Source organism: Bufo gargarizans, unplaced genomic scaffold (assembly GCF_014858855.1).
Source record: "Bufo gargarizans isolate SCDJY-AF-19 unplaced genomic scaffold, ASM1485885v1 original_scaffold_1095_pilon, whole genome shotgun sequence".
Lineage (NCBI taxonomy): Eukaryota > Metazoa > Chordata > Amphibia > Anura > Bufonidae > Bufo > Bufo gargarizans.
In genome coordinates, this window is record NW_025334236.1 from 126,903 (window position 1) to 151,387 (window position 24,485).

General features: G+C 44.2%; 1 long non-coding RNA gene across 1 annotated transcript; it reads left to right on the top strand.

Moving 5' to 3' along the window:
• The first annotated feature begins 18,493 nt into the window (after positions 1-18,493).
• LOC122922969 lies at positions 18,494-22,683 on the top strand. The gene is made up of 3 exons (XR_006387218.1): positions 18,494-19,429; positions 21,475-22,119; positions 22,546-22,683. It is a non-coding gene; the product is annotated as an uncharacterized LOC122922969 (long non-coding RNA).
• Positions 22,684-24,485: the final 1,802 nt, after the last annotated feature.

Sequence of the window (24,485 nt, forward strand, 5' to 3'; positions counted from 1 at the left end):
GGGGATATGTGGGTCTATAGCTGGGTAAGGTTCTGTGGGGGTGGGTCTATAGCTGGGTAAGGTTCTGCAGGGGTGGGTCTATAGCTGGGTAAGGTACTGACTCCTGATGATGAGTTGACGGCCCGCTCAGTTGTCTTATCATTTCTTTCTTGCTTCATTGTTTACTATTAACCCTTTCATATATTTTAGGCTGAGCCTAACACTGGAGTTCAGTCCAATCTAAGGCGACTTTCACACTTGCGTTCTGGTTCTCCGGTATTGAGATCCGGCAGAGGATCTCAATAGCGTAAAAAAACGGTTCCGTTTTGTCCCCATGCATTTTGAATGAAAAGAGATCTGTTCAGGACGTCTTCCGTTCCGGCAGCTGTTAGTTTTGTGACCCGGCAGCAAGCTGCCGTTTTGTGTCCGGTCATTAAAACGGGGTCGGCACTGAAACCAATAGAAGTCAATGGTGATGGATCTATTTTCTAGGGGACTAAAAAAAACGGATCCGTCACCCATTGACATTCAATGTATTTAGTGCCTGATCCGTTTTTTTTGATTTTTAACGAGACAGATGCATCCTGATGTGCGTTTTATTCTGGAATTGAGGTCTTCTGGCGGATCTCAGTACTGGATTTAACAACGCAAGTGTGAAAGTCGCCTAAGATACAATACCAGCCGCGGCCACTACTGCGCACAGGAAGAGGCCGGTGGTTAACAATGCAGGGATTCCAGTGTTATTGGGGTGGGGCTCACCTACGTTATAACTGTGGCCTGTTGTAAGCGCGGTCCACAACAATCCCTTCATATATAAAACTGTAACAATGACTCCGGTAATTTAATGTGCGTCTGATTATTTATATTATGCATTTAGTCCTGGACACAGAGTCACATAAAACAGAAGGCGAAATAACATCTATAATTCATCATGGAGTTGTAGACAGAGAAAAGGTTAGAATTGGTTCTATAATAAATACTTTAGTATAAAACCTTGTAATTACAAGACAATATTCACCCCTATTGATCATTGCATGTTACTGTCTGTGCTTTACTGACATTGACCAGCAGGCTGCAGCAGAGAGGCACGGCCTGCTGTGCAAGACTCAAGGCAGGTGTGGGGCCTATACTAGACCTCAGCCAGCCTTTACATAGGAGACAGTGGCAGTCTGCTTACATGCGATGGGTGCCATTGCCCACATCATGTAAGGGGTTAAAGAGCCCAGATCTGCACTCCCGCCGGTCCAGGCTGTTAGAATAGGAGCTTGGCTCTCGGCAAGAGTGGAGCCCCCAGTCCCCACTGCAAGGGATTTCCACTTATAGTATGAGGCTTCCGTGTATTTAAAGTGTCGGTTCACCAAAAATGTGCTCATGTTTCAGGTATTTGCCAAAGTTCTGTCAAAAAGGTATACAAATGTTTAGTGTTGAATCTTTAAAGGGAACCTCCAGAAACCATCCCAAGCTGCCAGCAGTACCTGAGAGTAGCCAGCAGTACCTGAGAGTAGCCAGCAGCCAGTTTCTAATGATCATTGTCGTTCAGCAGTCAGATGCGGTGAAAGCTCTGAGAACGTTTCTTTATCCCCTGCCCGCGCTAGTTTCTGGTCCAGGTAAGCGCGCGCCTCCTTCCTGCCTCTTCGCTGTGACTGACAGCGCTTATGCAGAGAGATCGGCTTGCTTTGCCAAACTGCCGGCTGTCAGTCACAGCGAAGAGGCAGGAAGGAGGCGCGCGCTTACCTGGACCAGAAACTAGCGAGGGCAGGGGATAAAGGAACGTTCTCACAGATGCAGTGAAAGCTCTGAGAACGTTCCTTTATCCCCTGCCCGCGCTAGTTTCTGGTCCAGGTAAGCGCGCGCCTCCTTCCAGCCTCTTCGCTGCGACTGACAGCGCTTATGCAGAGAGATCGGCTTGCTTTGCGCGCGCTTACCTGGACTAGAAACTAGTGCGGGCAGGGGATAAAGGAACGTTCTCAGAGCTTTCACCGCTTCTGACTGCTGAACGAAAATAATCATTAGAAACTGGCTGCTGGCTACTCTCAGGTCCTGCTGGCTACTCTTAGGTCCTGCTGGCTACTCTCGGGTCCTGCTGGCTACTCTCGGGTGCTGCTGGCTACTCTCGGGTGCTGCTGGCTACTCTCGGGTCCTGCTGGCTACTCTCGGGTCCTGCTGGCTACTCTCGGGTCCTGCTGGCTACTCTCGGGTCCTGCTGGCTACTCTCGGGTCCTGCTGGCTACTCTCGGGTGCTGCTGGCCACTCTCGGGTGCTGCTGGCCACTCTCGGGTCCTTCTGGCCACTCTCGGGTCCTTCTGGCCACTCTCGGGTCCTTCTGGCCACTCTCGGGTCCTGCTGGCCACTCTCGGGTCCTGCTGGCGGCTTGGGATGGTTTCTGGAGGGGGCAGGTTCCCTTTAAAACGTTTATGTAACAACACAAACATTATGCTGCTATAGGTTAAACGATAGATGGTTAATTAAAAATACCGGCCTTTGTGTCTATAACATCACTTTTTATGATTATTTATTTCCTATTTGGTCTTTTAGGCCAGTGAAGGTTTGTTTCTTATAAAATTACTCAAGCGCTACACCACATGATGAGCGGATGGCTGCCGTAAAGGACTACGAAGACAATACAAAGTCAAACTCTGGCAGGCAAGGTGTGATATACTGTGTGGTCGTATGAGTTCTTCTAATAGAATGTGGTGTTCTATGCTGTGGGTGGAGCGAAGGAAACAAGGAAGGAATTGCAACTTTCACATAACACTTAGGCCTCTTTCACACGGGCGTCATGTTTTTTGCGGGTGCGTTGCAGGAAAGTGCGCGATTGTAATGCGTTTTGCACGCGCGTGAGAAAAATCTGCATGTTTGGTACCCGAACTTCTTCACAGAAGTTCGGGTCTGGGATCGGTGTTCTGTAGATTGTATTATTTTCCCTTATAACATGATTATAAGGGAAAATAATAGCATTCTGAATACAGAATGCTTCGTACAATTGCGCTGGAGGGGTTAAAAAAAATAAAAAAATAATTTAACTCCCCTTAATCCACTTGTTCGCGCAGCCGACATCTCTTCTGTCTTATTTCTTCAGGACCTGAGTAACGGACCTGTGGTGACGTCACTGCGCTCATCACATGATCTTTTACCACGGCTATAGGTCATGTGATGAGCGCAGTGATGTCACCACAGGTCCTTTACCCAGGTCCTGAAGAAAGAAGAGATGCCGGCTGCGCGAACAAGTAGATTAAGGGGAGTTAAATTTATCTTTTTATATATTTTTTTAACCCCTCCAGCGCTATTGTATGAAGCATTCTGTATTAAGAATGCTATTATTTTTCCTTATAACCATAAGGGAAAATAATGATCGGGTCTCCATCCCGATAGTCTCCTAGCAACCTTGCTTGAAAATCGCACCGCATCCGCACTTGCTTGCGATTTTCACGCAGTACCATTCACATCTATGGGGCCTGCGTTGCGTGAAAAACGCACAAAATAGAGCTTGCTGCGATTTTCATGCAACGCACAAGTGATGCGTGAAAATCACCGCTCATGTGCACAGCCCCATAGAAATGAATGTGTCCGGATTCAGTGCGGGTGCAATGCGTTCACCTCACGCATTGCACCGTCACGGATTTCTCGCCCGTGTGAAAGGGGCCTTAGATTTCCAGTAACTATAAGAAAACAAAGTTATATTTTTTATATTCGTATTATGTAGGTGGTTGGTCTGCCCCGTTGTCCACCTGCTTTGAATGCAGCGGTAGGTCGGGTGTGCATGCTGCTTCTATAGGGTTATGGAGAGGGACAGGCACCGCCATCTCCGTAATTCTCATAGTTATACGTACCAGAAGTGCATATACCAGACTGGCCGCTCCATGTAAATGGTATGGAGTACCCTATTCTCCTGACAAGACCCCCCCCCGCACATACACACCTTCAATCAGACACTTATCCCATATCCAGCGGATAGACAATCGTTGTCAGTCACTTCTGAAATGCTGTTATTAATTTCTATATGCGGATTATAATAATCTCTGTATAGGTAACTATACTGTATATATATATATTGTGTGTGTGTGTGTATATATATTATATGTTTTATTTATTTTTTGTGTTCAAGTAGATTTTTTGCCTAATTGAAAATGGAGGATACATTGGAGGAGTCTGTTGGAAATAGATGATCCTGACAGTGAATTTTCCGATGTTCCTTAACTGTCGTCTAGGAAAAGATTGGTCTCTTTCCACGACCCGTAAACGTGATATACGTTGTGAGCGGACAGGTAAAGGGTTATACTTGATGCATGCTACCATTTCTCCCTACTAAACGGTATTTGTATATGACTACAATGCTGCTGTACATGAGCTTCGTCTCATCTTTCTACATTTATGTGGCTCTACTACTGCACGATTCTAGCTTAGGATGGTTTCGGCAGCGTAACTAGAATGCATCGGGCCTTATAGCAAAATGAAACGGGGCCTCGCCACCTAATGACACTAAAGTAAAGCTGCAGCATAAGTGACAATAATTACAGGTATAAATAATAGTGCCGTGTGTCAGGGAAGCCATATAGTCGTGCTGGAGAGGAGACAACCACCAGCTCTCTGTGCTCTACAAAAAGGCCAATGTTCTTCTACCTGAGTGTGGCCCTCAACCTCTGGACCAAATCCTCGCTATAGTTCAGGGATGGCCAACCTGCGGCTCTCCAGCTGTTGTACCACTATAACTCTCAGCATGACTAGCCTGGCCTCAGCAGGGCACGGTGGGAGTAATAGTTTTACAACAGCTAGAGAGACGCAAGTTGGCCATCCCTGCTATAGTTCTACAAATGGATTGTCTGGCATATGCCGTTTATGCAACCAGTTGGTTTTAGTTGAGCAAGTAATGTCGGCCAAAAATAGCGTTAATTCTAATACCCCGGTCTTTATTGCTACAGCTGATCATCTGTTACACTGTAAATGTTGTTGAATGTAATATTGCAGGCCTCTTTATTCTGTGATGTGTCCCTGCTCATGGTGGCGTGTAGCTCCGGCCTAATGTTCATCCTATTGTTATATTAAACTGATTGGCTCAGTAACACATACAAAGGGTTTAGTCAGCTGTCTACATCTTAGTATTAGTATTTTTTTTAAGGCAGAGGATCATTCCTTCATTAAAAAAAGAACCATAATACAGAACACCAAAAAGATGGACTGTCCAGCAAATATTTATGTATCATACATTAAACTTTCCAGACTGTAAGGTAAGACTATGCATATGTCACGTAAAGACTGTAAGGTAAGACTGCATATGTCAGGTAAAGACTGTAAGGTAACACTATGCATATGTCACGTAAAGACTGTAAGGTAAGACTGCATATGTCACGTAAAGACTGTAAGGTAAGACTGCATATGTCATGTAAAGACTGTAAGGTAACACTATGCATATGTCACGTAAAGACTGTAAGGTAACACTATGCATATGTCACGTAAAGACTGTAAGGTAAGACTGCATATGTCACGTAAAGACTGTAAGGTAAGACTGCATATGTCACGTAAAGACTGTAAGGTAACACTATGCATATGTCACGTAAAGACTGTAAGGTAACACTATGCATATGTCACGTAAAGACTGTAAGGTAAGACTGCATATGTCACGTAAAGACTGTAAGGTAACACTATGCATATGTCACGTTAAAACTGTAAGGTAACACTATGCATATGTCAGGTAAAGACTATAAGGTAACACTATGCATATGTCACGTAAAGACTGTAAGGTAAGACTGCATATGTCACGTAAAGACTGTAAGGTAACACTATGCATATGTCACGTAAAGACTGTAAGGTAACACTATGCATATGTCACGTAAAGACTGTAAGGTAACACTATGCATATGTCATGTAAAGACTGTAAGGTAACACTATGCATATGTCACGTAAAGACTGTAAGGTAACACTATGCATATGTCACGTAAAGACTGTAAGGTAACACTATGCATATGTCACGTAAAGACTGTAAGGTAACACTATGCATATGTCACGTAAAGACTGTAAGGTAACACTATATGCATATGTCACGTAAAGACTGTAAGGTAACACTATGCATATGTCACGTAAAGACTGTAAGGTAACACTATGCATATGTCACGTAAAGACTGTAAGGTAAGACTGCATATGTCACGTTAAGACTGTAAGGTAACACTATGCATATGTCACGTAAATACAATTCTAATTTTATATTTAAAGGAATTTGCAGCATATTGTGCAGTATTTAAAACCCAAAAACTGAATGTTCATTTCAAGAGAAAATATGTAACATTTTATAATTTTGTGTTAATCTGTAATACTGTGACTTGGCTTTAACCCCTTAAGGACACAGCCTAATTTCACCTTAAGGACCAGGCCATTTTTTGCAAATCTGACCAGTGTCACTTTAAGTGCTGATAACTTTAAAACGCTTTGACTTACCCAGGCCGTTCTGAGATTGTTTTTTCGTCACATATTGTACTTCATGACACTGGTAAAATTAAGTCAAAAAATTTATATATATATTTTTTTTTGCACAAAATAATACCTAATTTGGAAAAATTAGCAAATTTCAAAGTTTCAGTTTCTCTACTTCTGTAATACATAGTAATACCCCCAAAAATTGTGATGACTACATTCCCCATATGTCTACTTCATGTTTGAATTATTTTGGGAATGAAATTTTATTTTTTGGGGCTGTTATAAGGCTTAGAAGTTTAAAAGCAAATCTTTGAAATTTTCCAGAAATTTACAAAAAAACTATTTTTAGGGACCAGTTCAGGTCTGAAGTCACTTTGCGAGGCTTACATGATAGAAACCGCCCAAAAATGACCCCATCTAAGAATCTACACTCCTCAAGGTATTCAAAACTGATTTTACATACGTTGTTAACCCTTTAGGTGTTGCACAAGCGTTATTGGCAAATGGGGATGAAATTTTAAGAATTAATTTTCCATTTTAACCCATTTTTTTTCCACTAACAAAGCAAGGGTTAACAGCCAAACAAGACTGTATCTTTATTGCCCTGACTCTGCCATTTACAGAAACACCCAATATATGGCTGTACACTACTGTACGGCCACACAGCGGGGCGTAGAGTGAAAGGTGCGCCGTTTGGTTTTTGGAGGGCTGATTTTTATGGACCGGTTTATTTACACCGTGTCCTGTTTCAACCCCCCTGATGCACCCCTGCAGTAGAAACTCCCTAAAAGTGACCCCATTTTGGAAACTACGGGATAAGGTGGCATTTTTTTGGGGAGTATTTTTAGGGTACATATGATTTTTGGTTGCTCTATATTACATTTTTGTGAGGAAAGGTTACCAAAAATTGAAATTCTGAAATTTCATCTCCATTTGCCATTAATTCTTGTGGAACACCTAAAGGGTTAATAAAGTTTGTATAATCAGTTTTGAATACCTTGGGGGGTGTAGTTTCTTAGATGGGGTCACTTTTAGGGCGTTTTTACTCTAGGGGGGCATCAGGGGGGCTTCAAAAGTGACATGGTGTCAATAAAAAAGGCCATCAAAATCGGCCTTCCAGAAACCATGTCGGTCCTTTCCTTTTGCGGCCTCCCTTTTACGGATACAGCAGTTTACGACCACAAATGTGGCATTTCTGTAAACTGCAGTATCAGGGTAATAAATATTAACTTTTGTTTGGTTGTTAACCCTTGTTTTCTTACTGGAAAAAATGGATTGAAATGGAAAAGTGCCAAAAATAGTGTCCCTATGTACCTGAAGTTCAGATGGGGGGTGCTGGGGCACAGATGGCGGACACGTGCATGCAGATCCTCTCTCCTCCGGCTCCAGAACACAAAAGGAGGAGGAGAGGAGCGCCTGCAGCATTTGAATCTCCCGCCGTCCCGCCCACCAACCAATCGGAAGCGATCCTGAGTGGTGATGTCACCATCACCTCTCAGGATCGCTGGATGGTGATTGGTGGGGTGAAATCACACCACCATCACCATCCTGTTACGGGTTATTGGGTCTTCAGAGACCCGAATAACCCGGAAACGCTGAAAACTGCAGGTCTGAATTGACCTGCGGTTTTCTGCGATCGCCGACATGGGGGGATCACAGGACCCCTCGGCGCATTTAGCTGAGGTACCTGCTCAATGATTTCAGCAGGCACAGGGTTCCAATCACCGCCCGCCCGGCGGCAGTAATCGGAACTTGACCATCATAGACTTTCTATAATAGCGATGTTTTCCCCCCAATAGCTATGCCCCTGCCCTCACAGTAATGTGCCCAGGACTGTGCACCTTCAGTAATGTGCCCAGGACTGTGCACCTTCAGTAATGTGCCCAGGACTGTGCACCTTCAGTAATGTGCCCAGGACTGTGCACCTTCAGTAATGTGCCCAGGACTGTGCACCTTCAGTAATGTGCCTAGGACTGTGCACCTTCAATAATGTGCCCAGGACTGTGCACCTTCAGTAATGTGCCCAGGACTGTGCACCTTCAGTAATGTGCCCAGGACTGTGCACCTTCAGTAATGTGCCCAGGACTGTGCACCTTCAGTAATGTGCCCAGGACTGTGCACCTTCAGTAATGTGCCCAGGACTGTGCACCTTCAGTAATGTGCCCAGGACTGTGCACCTTCAGTAATGTGCCCAGGACTGTGCACCTTCAGTAATGTGCCCAGGACTGTGCACCTTCAGTAATGTGCCCAGGACTGTGCCCCTTCAGTAATGTGCCCAGGACTGTGCCCCTTCAGTAATGTGCCCAGGACTGTGCCCCTTCAGTAATGTGCCCAGGACTGGGCCCCCTTCACAGAAAGTACTCCCCTCCTTCAGCAGTAGGATCCAGATCAGCTGCTCTGGTCTGTGGAGGCGGAGCAGAGGCGGAGTGCTGGCCGACCCCGCCCCCTGAACAGACCAGCAGTGTGGAGCGCCGACAGGTGGGAGGAATGATGAAGCAGAAGGCTTCCTGTGGAAGCAGAGACTGTGACCTGAGAGCGGGGTATACCTCTCCCGAACTGGGACTGCGGGACAACCACTGAAATACAGGCCTTCCCTGCTGGATCTGGGATGGTTGGCAGCCATTGTGTCCCAGTTTTATACTTATAACTGTGAAATAAATGAAGTGATCAATGAGCATGAATTGTGATAATTGTACTCAATTGTCAAGTATTCTCCATTGTTACATTTTATGGTTAAATGTCTTGGGCTAATATAACCTCAACGAAGAGCATGAATTTTAAGTTCTATTAAGGCCCCTTTCACACGGGCAAGTATTCCGCGCGGATGCGATGTGTGAGTTGAAGGCATTGCACCCGACCCATTCATTTCTATGGGGCTCTTCACATGAGCGGTGTTTTTTTTACGCATCACTTGTGCGTTGCGTGAAAATCGCAGCATGCTCTATATTCAGCGTTTTTCACGTAACGCAGGCCCCATAGAAATGAATGGGGTTGCGTGAAAATCGCAAGCAAGTGCAGATGCGGTGTGATTTTCACGCACGGTTGCTAGGAGACGATCGGGATGGAGACCCAATCATTATTATTTTCCCCTATAACATGGTTATAAGGGGAAATAATAGCATTCTGAATACAGAATTCATAGTAAAATAGCGCTGGAGGGGTTAAGTAAAAAAATAAAAAAATGTAACTCTCCTTAACCCACTTGCTCACGCAGCCGGCATCTCTTCTGTCTTCTTTGCTGTGTGCAGGAACAGGACATGTGGTGACGTCACTCCGGTCATCACATGATCCATCACCATGGAAAAAGATCATGTGACGGACCATGTGATGACCGGAGTGATGTCACCACAGGTCCTTATCCTGCACACAGCAAAGAAAGAAGTCAGAAGAGATGCCGGCTGCGCGATCAAGTGGATTAAGGGGAGTTAAATTTATATTTTATTTTTTGTTTTAACCCCTCCAGCGCTATTGTACTATGCATTCTGTATTCCGAATGCTATTATTGTCCCTTATAGCCATGTTATAAGGGAAATTAATGCAATCAATAGAACACCGATCCCATGGGTACCAAACATGTGCAATTTTTCTCACACGCGTGCAAAACACATTACAATGTTTTACACTTGCGCTGAAACATCACGCATGTTCCCGCACCTTTTCCCGCAACGCCCATCTGAAAGAGGCCTAAGAAATATAGGGTCGTTTATCATAGCCCATAGCAACCACTCAGATTCCTCCTTTCATTTTTTATTAAAGGAGCTGTCAGATATGAACGGTGAAATGTGATTGGTTGCTATGGGCAACTAAACCAGTTATACCTTATACCAGTTTGATAAATAACCCCAATAGTCTGTTTTCTTTGGTTCTGTTTTGTAATATGTAAGGAACGTAGACAAGGCAAATGGGCAACTCCTATAGTCATGTCTGTACATGTACTCCATTGTACCATCGTGCTTGAATAAATACTTATGAATGGAAATATTACAATTGGATGGCTAAAGGAGGTGGGCGCGTGATTTACACCCCAATGTACAACTAATAAGATTGACTCTACGGGCGTTGCCCGGCAGAGAGTCCTTTAACCAGCAAAGTGTTTGGGTCTCTGGTTCTTGGGTTGACCGCATCCCCTGGCACGTGGGGAAACGTATGAACCCGTTTGAACCCCACAGACAAGCGAGGTGTAGTCCCCTAGTTTGATACCACTGAAGCCAATGATTCTGAAAGGCCTCTTGTTGTTTAGAGGGATGTTCTTTGACTTTCACAGTGATGAATAGTGTAAATAAAGAGCAAGCCTGCGTTGTTCAGAGCGCGCCACTCGTCAAAGTCCCGGAGCTATTGCTTGTAACTACAAGACTAAGAAACGCACTTTATGCAATTTCTCCACTTCCTAACATGACAGTTGTAAACCTTCTGGGAAGCATGTCTCTTACTGAAGCAATTTCTTGTGATCTCTTCTGCCAAGTTCATGGCTTACTTCAGCCGCTCCTTCCAGTACAAGCCACAAACTATACAGTGATTGGAAATGAGCCTCACAAAACATGTCTGCTTTTATGGCTGACCTAATACAGGAATGTACAGCTCTATTCATCCTTGTGTACAGTTGTGCTTGACGGCAGACGGAGGACATGCCAAGCACATGTTACCCCTAAGGGCTTTTTCACACGAGCGGATGACCTATGTGGAATCCGCTGTGTGAAAGTGTGTCAAGCCCTGTTCCGGACAGCAGAGATATGGCGAGGTAACATGACGACTGATGACGCTCCGCGCCTCTCTGTGACCTTTTTACTACAAAATCACAGCGACAACTTTATCTCCCCGTGATTTTGTAGTAAAAAGGTCACAGAGAGGCGCGGAGCGTTATCCGTCATGTTACTGCTCCGTGCCTCTGCTGTCCGGAGCGCGGCTTGGCCGTCATTCACACAGCGGATTCAACGTAGGTCATCCGCTCGTGTGAAAGAGCCTTAATTGTTTCCTGATTTCAAAAGAATTTGGTAAAAACAATACATTGCTCAATGATTGGGATCATTTACTCTTTCAATCGTAGCATTAAGTGGGACCCTCCGTGTAGTAATAGTTCCTCACAGTATCTTTCTAACATGGTGTGATTATAACTTGCATTAAAGTGGGAAATGCCTCACTTTGTGTTACTCAGCCGTTATCTCCAGTGCTTAAAGGGATTCTGTCACCAGGATTGGGGCTATAGAGATACGGACATGCACGGCTAGATCGCTGCTAGCATGTCCGCAATATACCTGTCCTATAGGGCTGAGTGGTTTTATTTTCTTTAAAAAAGGATTTTATAGATATGTAAATGAGTGTTGAATGTGTCCAAGGGGCTGTACTAACCTTCGTGGTGCCCCGCCGCGCCCGGCTGTGAAGGAGCCCAGCACCGCCTATGTCTCCTCCTTTCATCAACGATGGCCGTTATCTCGTGATGCAAGAGCTTGCGCATGCGCAGTTCTTTCCCTGAGGCTGATGCCAGCACAGGGAAGTAACACTATACCGGCTCACGCATCACGAGATAACGGCAATCTATCGTTAATGAAAGGAGGAGACATAGGCGGTGCTGGGCTCCTTCACAGGCGGGCGCGGCGGGGCACCACGAAGGTTAGTACAGCCCCTTGGACACATTCAACACTCATTTACATATCTATAAAATCCTTTTTTAAAGAAATTAAAAGCACACAGCCCTATAGGACAGGTATATTGCGGACATGCTAGCGGCGATCTAGCCGTGCATGTCCGTATCCCTATAGCCCCAATCCTGGTGACAGAATCCCTCTAATTTCAAATTGTATTTATACTAACTCTTTTATGTAACAAATTGTAATATTTCCATTTCAGATGCAGCCGTTCTGCTGTGTGATTTTCACCGTGAGAAAGCATGGACGGAGTGGGCGAAGAATAAGATCACCATGTTTACCAGCATCAAAGGGTTAAACCTGATCCGCCATATTGCTCCTGCTGATGACATGGAAAGCTTTAATAACTCTCTCCAGATTCTGCAGACAAGTGAGAGATGGCAGAAAAAACGCATTCTTATCAATGGTTTCCAACAAAGTGGCTGCCATCCCAGAAGGTGATCCGTGTAGTATTTACCAGTGCCTAAACACTTCTTTAGGACCGGACGGAAAGAGGAAATGTAAAAGTTGTTTTATTAAGTCTACTTAAAGTCCCCAAGAGACAAAAGGGTCCAAAAATAACAATTCCGAACAGTCTGATAACTTGCATGTTTTCTGTTAGAGATTATTGGCTTTACAAATTCGGTAGACATCCCGGTCTCCTAGCAGCGAACACCTTTCTACTTCTCTGGTATCTCCTGCTCTCTTTTGACATCCAGGGATTTACATGCGGCAGCCAAAAACACGGGCAGCTGAGTGAACAAATGACATGAAAAGTCGGACTCGGGCATGTTTAATAGTCTATATAATTCTGACAGTCTGTGTGGGGTCTATAGGCAGTGATTGGAGCAGGTATGGAAGGGGTAGGTCTTGTCAGCTGGATACAGTCACACACTTTGCTTTTATAAGTTTTTATTTATTTTTTATTTCCATAAACTCCTCGTATGTTCTATAAACAAAAGTTTGTGTTTTACCTTTAATATAATGTAACCCTTGATGCCTATGTGAAAATCTGAATAAATGTTTTTGACATTTTTTTTCCTTTCCAGGTGACTGCATAATGAATTACTAGATGTGGAAGACTGGACACACTTGGAGAGGGCTGCTCTGGATGGAAATCCCATGTAATTGTAGGTGCTATGGAAAAAAATCTTCAAAGTCTATTTTTATATATTATGAAATCATTACATTTAGTAATTTCTATGTATTAGAAATAATGCTAGAGTTCCACTATTATAACTAGTAAACAGTGTTTTAGCCTGTATTACAGTCGCCATCAATGACTTCTGACTGAAGCCATACCTGGTCCATACAGTTACTAATGTGCCCCCACACAGGTCATGTGACCCTGCGCATCCAGGTAAAAGTAGTGAACGGAGGAGTCCAACTTGGCCAGTATTACCACCTCCGACATCTTCTTATGGTGTCTGTGTAAAAGCTGCCGCATGTGGTTCTGTCTCCTCTTTCTAAAGGTAACTGTATTACACAAAGACTTAAACACAACGATGCTGGACTAAAGATAAGATTTATTCCTATTCCGTTACCCACAGATGTCCTCTAATGTTGTTCCTAACTGAATGCCAGAAGGTCACATGACTGTATATCTGTGCAGTCTATTAAGTTGGCTTATGGAGGCATTATACAGGACTCCTCTTATGGAGGCATTATACAGGACTCCTCTTATGGAGGCATTATACAGGACTCCTCTTATGGAGGCATTATACAGGACTCCTCTTATGGAGGCATTATACAGGACTCCTCTTATGGAGGCATTATACAGGACTCCTCTTATGGAGGCATTATACAGGACTCCTCTTATGGAGGCTTTATACAGGACTCCTCTTATGGAGGCATTATACAGGACTCCTCTTATGGAGGCATTATACAGGACTCCTCTTATGGAGGCATTATACAGGACTCCTCTTATGGAGGCATTATACAGGACTCCTCTTATGGAGGCATTATACAGGACTCCTCTTATGGAGGCATTATACAGGACTCCTCTTATGGAGGCATTATACAGGACTCCTCTTATGGAGGCATTATACAGGACTCCTCTTATGGAGGCATTATACAGGACTCCTCTTATGGAGGCATTATACAGGACTCCTCTTATGGAGGCATTATACAGGACTCCTCTTATGGAGGCATTATACAGGACTCCTCTTATGGAGGCATTATACAGGACTCCTCTTATGGAGGCATTATACAGGACTCCTCTTATGGAGGCATTATACAGGACCCTCTTATGGAGGCATTATACAGGACCCCTCTTATGGAGGCATTATACAGGACCCCTCTTATGGAGGCATTATACAGGACCCCTCTTATGGAGGCATTATACAGGACCCCTCTTATGGAGGCATTATACAGGACTCCTCTTATGGAGGCATTATACAGGACTCCTCTTATGGAGGCATTATACAGGACTCCTCTTATGGAGGCATTATACAGCACTCCTCTTATGGAGGCATTATACAGGACTCCTCTTATGGAGGCATTATACAGGACTCCTCTTATGGAGGCATTATACAGGACTCCTCTTATGGAGGCATTATACAGGACCCCTCTTATGGAGGCATTATACAGGACCCCTCTTATGGAGGCATTATACAGGACCCCTCTTATGGATGCATTATACAGGACTCCTCTTATGGAGGCATTATACAGGACTCCTCTTATGGAGGCATTATACAGGACTCCTCTTATGGAGGCATTATACAGGACCCCTCTTATGGAGGCATTATACAGGACTCCTCTTATAAATGCATTATACAGGACTCCTCTTATAAATGCATTATACAGGACTCCTCTTATGGAGGCATTATACAGGACTCCTATTATGGAGGCATTATACAGGACTCCTCTTATGGAGGCATTATACAGGACTCCTCTTATGGAGGCATTATACAGGACTCCTCTTATGGATGCATTATACAGGACTCCTCTTATGGAGGCATTATACAGGACTCCTCTTATGGAGGCATTATACAGGACTCCTCTTATGGAGGCATTATACAGGACTCCTCTTATGGAGGCATTATACAGGACTCCTCTTATGGAGGCATTATACAGGACTCCTCTTATGGAGGCATTATACAGGACTCCTCTTATGGAGGCATTATACAGGACTCCTCTTATGGAGGCATTATACAGGACTCCTCTTATGGAGGCATTATACAGGACTCCTCTTATGGAGGCATTATACAGGACTCCTCTTATGGAGGCCTTACACGGGACTCCTCTTATGGAGGCCTTACACAGGACTCCTCTGTGGTCCGTTGTATTCTACAGTGCAGAGAGGGACCAATGCACTGTTAGAGAAAGGCTATATTTTAAAAGCATGTATTTTATGGAAGTGTGATTTTAAAATATAGAAATGTTTAATAAACTGATAGCCACTTGAACTATTTAAATGAACATTTTGATAGAAATGTGACATGGATAAGAGCAAGACATTCATTCTTTAGGCTAATATTTTTGCAGGTGCATGGTCTGGTCATATCGGAGGCAGACAACAATAGGGGTGACGCGCGTTACCAGAAAGATACCTGGTGGTGATGTTTCCTGAGAACATCGAGCCTTAGGGAAAACGCTAAAGAATGGATATTGTATGAAAGGTAATTTTTTTTATTTTTATATTTGCCTAGTAAATTTTTTGGTCTTTCTTTCTGGTTTATATATTCACTTTTTTCCCCTTTATTTTTAAACAGGTTTCAGTTGGCTTCTTACATTTGCGTTCTTGAAGATTGAATGGATCATGTCACCTCGTTCACAACATCATATGCTTATATTCTGTAATTTATTTTTACCATTGTTATGCACATTGAGCATCTCTTTAACCCCTTAACGACATGTGACGTAAATTTGCGTCAACATGACAGTAAGAAGATATGGAGCTGTTGCAGATTATGTGTAAGTAACCATAGGAAGAAAACGAAATGATGTTTGGCTCCAAAAAACAAGCAAACTTTATTTAATTTGGTTTAAAAATCCAGACAAATACAGGGCAAACGGTCCACGCTATATCATTATTTATTATTAAAGCGCCATTCATTCCATAGTGCTGTACATATGATAAGCGGTGCACATACATAATACAGACAATTGCACTAATCATAAACAAGACGAGTTACAGACTGGTACAGAAGGAGCGAGGGCCCTGCCCGCGAGGCTTACAATCTACATGGTATGGGAGAAGGACACAGTAGGTGCGGGTGAAGCTGGTCATGGCGGTATAGAGGCAGCAGGGTCATTGGTTGGAGGCTTGTCTGAAGAGGTGGGTTTTCAGGTTTCTTTTGAAGGATTCCACTGTAGGTGAGAGTCTGATATGTTGGGGCAGCGAGTTCCAGAGTATGGGGGATGAGCGGGAGAAATCCTGGAGTCGATTGTGAGAAGAGGAGAGGAGGAGGTCTTGTGAGGATCAGAGAGTGCGTGTGGGGGTGCATCGGGAAAGAAGCTCAGAGATGTAGGGAGGGGACAGGTTATGGACGGCCTTGTATGTATTTGTTAGTACTTTGAAGTGAAGTCGCTGGGCAATGGGGAGCCAGTGAAGGGATTGGCAGAGAAGTAATAGGGTGAGAGGTGGATTAGTCGGGCAGCAGAGTTGATGATAGATTGGAGGGGTGTGAGTGTGCTAGATGGAAGGCCACAGAGGAGTGTTGCAGTAGTCTAGGCAGGAGATGATGAGGGCATGTACAAGCATTTTTCGCAGATTCAAAGTTAAGGAAAGCATGGATGCGAGAGATGTTTTTGAGTTGGAGGCGGCAGGTGGATGAAAGTGCTTTGATGTGCGGTCTGAAGGAGAGGGCAGAATCCAAGGTCACTCCAAGGCAGTGGACTGGGGAGAGTGTACAGCCATTGATCGTGATAGATAGGTCTGTTTGGGGGGTTTAGCAAGAATTCTGTTTTATCCATGTTAAGTTTTAGAAAGCGAGAGGAGAAGAAGGATGATATAGAAGATGGACATTGTGGGATTCTGGATAGTAAGGTGGTGATGTCTGGACCAGAGAGGAAGATTTGTGTGTCGTCAGCGTAGGAGTGATACTGAAAACCTAGGGAATGAGACGATGAGGTGGTACGGGAGTGGGAGACTCTAAAGGTCTGGTCTGTGAGGTATGATGTGATCCAGGAGAGGGCCAGGTCAGTGATGCCAAAAGATGAGTTTGCAACAGAAAGGAGTGGCCAACAGTGTTGAAGGCAGAGGACAGGTCAAGGAGAAGGAGGACAGAGTATTGTTTCTTGGTTTTGGCTGTCAATAGGTCATTGGTGACTTTGGTAAGGGCAGTCTCAGTCGAATGGTGGGGTCGGAAGCCAGATTGTAGGCGGTCAAAGAGGGAGTAGGAGGAAAGGTAAGAGGACAGTTCAGAATGGACATGTTGTTCAAGTAGCTTTGAGGAATACGGAAGCAGTGATATGGGGCGATAACTGGACAAAGAAGATGGGTCAAGTGAAGGCTTTTTGAGGATGGGTGTAATGTGTTTAAAAGCAGAGGGGAAGACACCAGAGGTTAGTGATAGGTTGAAGAGATGAGTTAGGGCTGGGATAAACACTGTGGTGAGGTTAGGGATGAGGTGGGATCGGATTGGGTCAAGTGCACAGGTGGTGAGATGTGATCTGGAGAGTAGAGTGGAGAGTTTTTATTCTGTAATGAAGAAGCGGGTTTTGGGGGGAGAGGACCGAGCAGTTGTGTAGAGGGTATGTGGGGACTGTGTAGTGAAGCTTTCTCTGATGTTGACTATGTTTTGTTTGAAATATTTGACAAAGTCCTCAGCTGAGAGGAGAGGGTGTGGGGGGCGCTGGGGGACGGATAAAGGAGTTAAAAGTGCTAAAAAGTTGGTTAGGGCTGTGGGCCAGGGAAGATATGAGAGATGAGAAGTCGCCTGTTTTGCATCAGTGAGTGAGGATTTGAATATGAGGAGGGATTGCTTGTATGTGGTGAAATTATCTTTTGAATGGGATTTCTTCCATCGACGCTCAGCAGCCCTGGAAGCTTGTCTGAGTTTTTTGGTTTGGTCTAGCGCATGCGTAGTTGGTTTCCTGTGCTGATGCCAGCACAGGGAATGAACATGATGCCGACACTGCGCATGCGCTAGCTCGCGCATCGCCAGATTTCGGCGCTCCAGCTCTGTGACGTCAGCCAGCAAGGAGGAGATTCGGAGGACGCGGGGCGGTGCTGGACTCCTCTCCGGATACAGGACACATATGAGGTTCATTTGCATATGGATAAAAACGTTTTTTAACACAATAAAAGCACACAGAGCTATGGGGACTGGGTATTGCAGATGCGCTAGCGGCCATCTAGCAGCCCATGTCCCCAGCTCTATGGCCAAAATCCTGGTGACAGGTTCCCTTTAAATTGCTACCACTGAACCTATATGACGTCCCCCATCTTCTTCAAGCCAGACACCAAGCAGGGTACATATCTGCGCAGCTAATGCATGAAGTTAAACAGCGATGATGAAATAAAGTCTGAACTGTTTAAAGCCAAAAGTCAACTGGCCAATGTAGCTAAAGAAGGTCTCACCTTAGAATACAACCAGTTTTTCAGAGCTGTTTTGCAAAGGCCGGTGAATTGTCAACGTCATTAAACCTCTGACAAGCCTTGGGTTCCAGATATATAATAAGCCTTCTGTGCCAAGGTATGCACTTTGAATTCTATAATAATGTTGCTGTCTGTTACTCTTTTGGTGAAGTCCAAATCTCAGTCATTTTGTGTACACCTCATTTCAGGATTAATCAAGAGAATAGTCAAAGCTTGCCAATGAAGCCCACTTCCCAAGAAACCGGTGAAGAAAAGGACACAAAGCCATATATTGTCCTGATGGATTGATTAACTTACCACAAAAGGGCTCTAACGGCAGGGCAAAGGTAATAAGACCAGCGCCTAAATCACCGGTCTAGTGCCCCATAGTCCATAGCAATGGTGTAAAGTATCTTTGGTCTGACTCAATGTGCTTTGCTTTAAAAATCTAGAGTACTACAGACAAAATGGTCGCTCGACGTGAGAAAAGTGACGATGGCTGCAGGACTATATCATCGCCATTCGTTGGATCATCCCATACTGAAGGAAGGAAGGGTTTAGAGTCCGATTTAGAACATTCATTGGGAGTGACAAACTATACTCAGGAGGTGGAAAACGTTTGGAGATTCCTTTATGCCATGAACCCACACAAGGTCAGCCTGGAATTTGTGAGGGACATAGAAAAAGTCAGTGCCTTCTTCAACAAGCTACGTGACCAGAAGCTTGCCGACCAGACTATTTTCAACTACCTGAAGAACATACACAGAATCATGAGAGCAAACAATCTCTCTGGCCAAATGCCGAAGCTCTACAAGTCCTGCAAATCCCTCATGACCGTTGCAGAAGATATACATTAGAGATTGTCCAAAGGAATTTCCAAAGAACTTGTCAGTAAAAGGTGAGTTATGATTCCTTTAAATAAATATATACCTTATTATTGTTTTCACATGTACTACTAATGTACCTAACAAGTATTAACACCTTACTAACATTAAAATTGTGAACTTTCAGAAACCTCTTGAAACAGTAAACCTACTGTTTTATGTGTGTGTGTGTATATATATACAGGTCTTTTAAAAAAAAATTAGCATATTGTGATAAAGTTCATTATTTTCTGTAATGTACTGATAAACATTAGACTTTCATATATTTTAGATTCATTACACACCAACTGAAGTAGTTCAAGCCTTTTATTGTTTTAATATTGATGATTTTGGCATACAGCTCATGAAAACCCAAATTTCCTATGTAAAAAAATGAGCATATTTCATCCGACCAATAAAAGAAAAGTGTTTTTAATACAAAAAAAGTCAACCTTCAAATAATTATGTTCAGTTATGCACTCAATACTTGGTCGGGAATCCTTTTGCAGAAATGACTGCTTCAATGCGGCGTGGCATGGAGGCAATCAGCCTGTGGCACTGCTGAGGTGTTATGGAGGCCCAGGAGGCTTCAATGCGGCCTGGCATGGAGGCAATCAGCCTGTGGCACTGCTGAGGTGTTATGGAGGCCCAGGAGGCTTCAATGCGGCGTGGCATGGAGGCCATCAGCCTGTGGCACTGCTGAGGTGTTATGGAGGCCCAGGATGCTTCCATAGTGGCGTGGCATGGAGGCAATCAGCCTGTGGCACTGCTGAGGTGTTATGGAGGCCCAGGAGGCCTTAAGCTCATCCAGAGTGTTGGGTCTTGCGTCTCTGAACTTTCTCTTCCCAATATCCCACAGATACTCTATGGGGTTCAGGTCAGGAGAGTTGGCAGGCCAATTGAGCCCAGTAATACCATGGTCAGTAAACCATTTACCAGTGCTGTTGGCACTGTGAGCAGGTGCCAGGTCGTGCTGAAAAATGACATCTTCATCTCCATAAAGCTTTTCAGCAGATGGAAGCATGAAGTGCTCCAAAATCTCCTGCTAGCTAGCTGCATTGACCCTGCCCTTGATAAAACACAGTGGACCAACACCAGCAACTGACATGGCACCCCAGACCATCACTGACTGTGGGGACTTGACACTGGACTTCAGGCATTTTTGCATTTCCCTCTCCCCAGTCTTCCTCCAGACTCTGGCACCTTGATTTCCGAATGACATGCAACAGTCCAGTGCTGCTTCTCTGTAGCCCAGGTCAGGCGCTTCTGCCGCTTTTTCTGGTTCAAAAGTGGCTTGACCTGGGGAATGCGGCACCTGTAGCCCATTTCCTGCACACGCCTGTACACGGGAGCTCTGGATGTTTCTACTCCAGACTCAGTCCACTGCTTCCGCAGGTCCCCCTAGGTCTGGAATCATTCCTTCTCCATAATCTTCCTCAGGGTCCGGTCACCTCTTCTGGTTGTGCAGCGTTTTCTGCCACACTTTTTCCTTCCCACAGACTTCCCACTGAGGTGCCTTGATACAGCACTCTGGGAACAGCCTATTCCTTCAGAAATTTCTTTTGTGTCTTACCCTCTTGCTTGAGGGGGTCAATGATGGCCTTCTGGACAGCAGTCAGGTCGGCAGTCTTACCCATGATTGCAGTTTGGAGTAATGAACCAGGCTGGGAGTTTTTAAAAGCCTCAGGAATCTTTTGCAGGTGTTTAGAGTTAATTAGTTGATTCAGATGATTAGGTTAATAGCTCGTTTAGAGAACCTTTTCATGATATGCTAATTTTTTTTGATAGGAATTTGGGGTTTTCATGAGCTGTATGCCAAAATCATCAATATTAAAACAATAAAAGGCTTGAACTACTTCAGTTGTGTGTAATGAATCTAAAATATATGAAAGTCTAATGTTTATCAGTACATTACAGAAAATAATCAACTTTATCACAATATGCTAATTTTTTTTAGAAGGACCTGTGTATGTGTGTATATATATATATATATATATATATATATACACACACACACACACACACACACACACACACACACACACACACACACATACACACAATCTTTGTCTTATTTTAGGTACCTGACACTGAACATTACTATGAAGACGCCATACTGAATGTATGAAGCTCCTGGATGTAGGAAAACCTTTCTTCTTACTTCTTAGATGAAATCAAGGCTGCCCAAGGACGAATCCTAAAAAACACATTCAAAACTTGAAATCAATTATTATCTTGAGGCCCTGCTGGTCCTCAAACATTTACAGAGGCCAGGTGTAGTGGCAAATATGTCTGTAAGTAACGTTCTCCTTAGGCAGATAGATCTTGTTGTATCACTTACCAAAATTACGAAAACTACTAAATTTATCTCTCTTAACCCATAGGTTTCTGAGTGGAAAGACAGGATCCAACACACCTATAAAGATACTGCAAGGTTTAACATTGGTGTTCGAAATCACAAGACCGCTACGTAACAAGTTACTTCGTTTGTGCTAACTAGGGAGGAATAAATGGTAAGATTTCCCTTAATCTCAACATTTGAAGTTTAAATGTGGCTTTTCAGTCTTCTCACTAATTTACTTTCCTCCTAGTGGTTTAAAGTTTACTTTACGAAAGTTGGACCAACTCTGATTAAAAGAGACACACCAAAGGACATATTTTTCTTATCAACCAAAGGATTGGAGATTCACAACGTGTCCAATGACATCATTCAGTACCACAGAAAGTAAATATCAAAAATGTCACATATAATTCTTACCCTGTAATGACCATCACCCTACAACGCCCCCCCCCCCTCCCCCCCCCCATCCTAATGCCTCAGCTCCTCCAATGGATTATAGTGAGCACTCGCCCTGGCACCTACATCGCTTCTGATCCCCGCATGGCCGCCACTGTATCTCCCCATGGTGCGGATCAAAACATGCTAGTGAGGCCCATCCTCGCCACGGCCTGCTATTGGCAGGTTTCCCTTTCACCGGAAATTTGATCCGCGTGGCATGGAGATGCAGCAGCGGTTGTGAGGGGAGCGGGGTAAGTAGAATCCATATGAGCGCTCCAGGCATTGGGCAGACATTATAGAGGGTTGGATAACCCCTTTAAATTCTAACTTTTGCGACACACATTAATTATGTTTCTCCATATTACTTCCCAGGTATCATGTTCCCAAAATTTCCAGCCAACTTGTCGGGACAATCTGTAAGCAATGGACTGTCCCAAAGTATTCAGACTCTGAAAAGTGTATTTCCACCACAAAATTAGTTTCACACTATAATATAACAGCAGAGAGGAGCTACGGGGAAAAGACGCTGACAGACCTATGCTTTTCTTCTCTCCTCATCACTTCCCTTTGCCGTATCAGCGATGGGTTTGTTGTGTGAAAGTTCTGGAGCTCCTTGACCTCAATGGATGGCCTGCTGCTCCTTATTACCACAGATTCTTCTCAACAAAATTGGCACACAGTGAAGATGAAAAGCTGGAAGATTGCAATCGAATCTCTTGGCTTCAAACGTATGGCCTACTGCAAAGCTTCTTATATGCATCTTAGGGCAATTCGGAAGTCCTCCCTAAAAAAAAGAAAGGTATTTGATTACGATTAACTATCCAGATATGCTCTACATCTCTCAAGATGTAAATGCTGCAGCAGAAGAGGAATCCTCGAGCCCTTGTTACACAGATGGCAGCATACACGTTTTGCACTACAATTTTGTGGCAGTTTTAAACAGCATTTTTGGGGGATGTCCAACCCTGCAGCCAGATATCACTGTAATGACAAATTAGATTATTGAAAATGCCACAAGCAGCAAAAATATAGACTTTGGAATGGAATGTTATAGAAAGAGCACTTGTTATAGCGGTTGTCCTGGAATTTATAATGACCTGTCCGAATCCTGGCACCCCCACACTGCAAGAAGAAATTACGTGGATGGAACTTTAACGTAGGGTTGTTGCGGGTATCGAAATTTCGATACCCAATCGATACTTTTGTCCCGGTATCGATACGATACTGGGATTTCCATTTTTTCGATACTGGGCTGCGCTTCTGCGCAGTCTAGTATCTCTGAACATGAGCGCGCTGCTGTCGGCGCCCAGGACTAATAGTAAGTGCTGGGACACCGCTGGGTGCCGCTCTGTGTAGCCTAATACTTAAAGTCTGGAGTCTGGACCCAGGAAAAGTAGTCTAACACATAATACAGGAGGCGGGTGCCGGCAGCAGAATCGCATTGCCGACACCCTGCCTCTGACAGGGAGCTGTGCGGCACCTGAGGGGTTAACTGCCGCTGATCTGCCAGTACACGCCTCCTGTAATTATCATTGGTGGCACAGTGCGCCCCCCCCCCCTCAACCTCCATCCCATTAAAATCATGCGCCGGCCCCTCTCAACCCCCCAGTATTAAAATCATTGGTGGCAGTGGGCACAGGGTCCTCTCCCCTCCCCCTCATTGGTGGTGCAGTGGCAGCTTCTGATCGGAGCCCCAGCAGTGTAAGCCTGGGGCTCCTATCGGTTACCATGGCAGCCGGGACGCTACTGAATCGCTGGCTGCCATGGTAACATCCCTGATGCTGTGTGCACAGAGCAGCAGGGACAGTGTGAAGTCCTATTCACCCTGATCTCTATCAGGGTGAATAGGACAAGGGATGAAATAAATCCCAGGTTCTAGCCCCTAAGGGGGGGAAATAGTTATTAAATAAAAAAAGTGTAAAAAATAAACAGATAAAAGTAAAAACAAAAACAAAAAAAACACCAAAATATGAAGTATAAATCACCCCCTTTTCCCAATTTCACATAGAAAATGTATAAATAATAACATATTACATATTGCCACGGCAGAAAAGTCCAAACTATTAAAATATTGAAAAAAAATCTATGCGGTGAACGCCAGAACAGAAAAAATTTATAAAAACTGTGCCATTGCACGTGGCTTTTTTGGTTTCTTTTTTTCCGCGTGGTATCGAGTATCGCAATACTTTTTCATGGTATCGAAAGCGAATCAAAAATTTGGTATCGCAACAACTCTACTTTAACGGACCGTGAATGGCCATGGACATGGACTTTAACAAGACTATTCATTTGTCGGGGCCTGGGATGGGTGG